General features: G+C 32.8%; 1 non-coding gene across 1 annotated transcript in view; it reads right to left on the reverse strand.

The window, feature by feature from the left end:
- The window catches only part of LOC107848007, a 4006-nt gene extending 2976 nt beyond the window's left edge, over positions 1–1030 (reverse strand). Inside the window, exon 1 of the transcript XR_007051803.1 lies at positions 944–1030. This is a non-coding gene — a transcript (uncharacterized LOC107848007). The remainder of the gene's footprint in view (positions 1–943) is intronic.
- Positions 1031–1938: the final 908 nt, after the last annotated feature.

Raw genomic sequence — 1938 nt, forward strand, 5'->3', positions numbered from 1 at the left:
CCAACCTTAATCATTTAGTTTTCAGATCTAGAGATAATATCTTAACCATTCAGATGTGCATTCAAAATGATTCAAATGTCTGAATATTAATAAAAACAAATGCAGTCTTAGCTGAAACACAATGGTGTGGTTGTGTGATACTTTAAAGGAGTCCTCGAAAGTCAAAGAAACTACGTGAAAACATGGAAGTTTGATGATCACTTCTCAGAGTTATTCTGCTCGAGAAAATATAACAATTAAGGTAATATAACCATTAAAAACATTCAATGGAGGAGAAGTCAATTACAATTATCCGTGAAGTAGCATTTAATACAGCTTGGCTAGATTGAAAGAATCATCTATATCTATACTACATTAAAAGCATGGAACCCCTAACTATAAAGTTTATGACAATACCATTCCTATTAGCCTAAATACCTACCATCTAGTTAAAAAAAAAAAGGAAACTAATTGGCATAAAGAGAAACAACACAGATGTTTAATAGGAACAATCGTTCATTGTTGTTATCTCAACAAAATATGTGTTATTTAAAAAAGAAAAGCAAGCAGAGGGGTAACTCTCAAATCTCAATCTCATGTTTTTATCCTACCAAGTATGTTCTATTCTTTAATGTACTACAACAACAACAACAACAAACCCAGTATATTCCTACATAGTAATGCACTAACTTCCTTTTTTACCTAATGAATTGAACTTTTTAGTGAGGATCTAAATGATTTTCAGACTTCGTTTAACATCTGATTCATTAAGATGTATTAACAGTTGAATCTTTTTTTATAAAACAAAAAACACTTAATGGGATGATATCTTAACCATTCAGATTCAGACCTTCATTAAGTGAAAGCAAATGAAAAGGGATTGTAGTGTAAAGTCTGTAAATATGGCTTAGTGTAACAAATGTAGTTGACACAATTCAATACTCCTATTAGCAACCTATTTCACCTGTTTCTCCAGCTCATCCATAACATCTGTAAATAAGTTTGTTGCTGTTAATCCTAAAGTATTTGATGAGACAGCTGGATATGCAGCAAAATCTTTAATCTGCAAGCACAAATTAAAGAAGGAAATTATTGGATAAAAAATTCAAAAAAGATGAAAAGGGAACTCATGAAGGTAATCACTCACTGAACACAAGAAAGATAAACTAAATTTGATGCAATAATCATGCCAGTTAGTTTTTGCATCAAGTATTCCCACAGCAACATGCTCTTCCATCAGTTTTCGGAACTCATCATGATTTTTACGTACAGCTTTCCTTAATTCTTCCTATTTGAATCAACGGTGTATGCCCAGCGAGAAAGAGATAAATCAAAGTCTCCAAACATAAATTTAATTTTAACCCCCGAGTCTAATAATCAATATACCATCCGTAGTTTCCTTTGCTCCTCCTCTTCGCTCACTAAATCACGTATCTATTCCTAAAACAGAAAAGGATGCAACATAACTTTAAAACTGAGGCGTACAAATGAGATGTTTGGAAAAAGTTATTTATGATGTATTATAAAAATGAGTAGTACCTGGAAAATCTCCAAGCGATCGATTTTCTCAAGGCGGGAGCATCTTTCATCAGTTTCCAAGCGGTCCTGAACTTTCCGCCACTGGCTACTAACCTGAACAAAAGAAGTCAGCAACAATAGAACTATGGAAGTTCTAGCTCATGGAAATAGAAAAACATAATCTACAAACTGATGCTAATTACACCAGAACAAATACCTTAATAAAGTCGCAAGATTTTAAAAATTCTAAGTACTTCACTCTATTGCGCTTCTGCTCCTCCAATGCCTTCACATGCTCCTAATAAAATCCAGTACAAAGAAAAAAAAATAAAATTTCTCTATAAAGAAGAAAATATTTACAAAGATACTTTAACTGCACTTGCATGAAAGAATTGAAAAACTTTTTCTATTTTACGACGGAGGGGGGAGAGGAAGAAGCAT

The sequence above is a fragment of the Capsicum annuum genome, unplaced genomic scaffold (assembly GCF_002878395.1).
Source record: "Capsicum annuum cultivar UCD-10X-F1 unplaced genomic scaffold, UCD10Xv1.1 ctg82981, whole genome shotgun sequence".
Classification (NCBI taxonomy): Eukaryota; Viridiplantae; Streptophyta; class Magnoliopsida; order Solanales; family Solanaceae; genus Capsicum; species Capsicum annuum.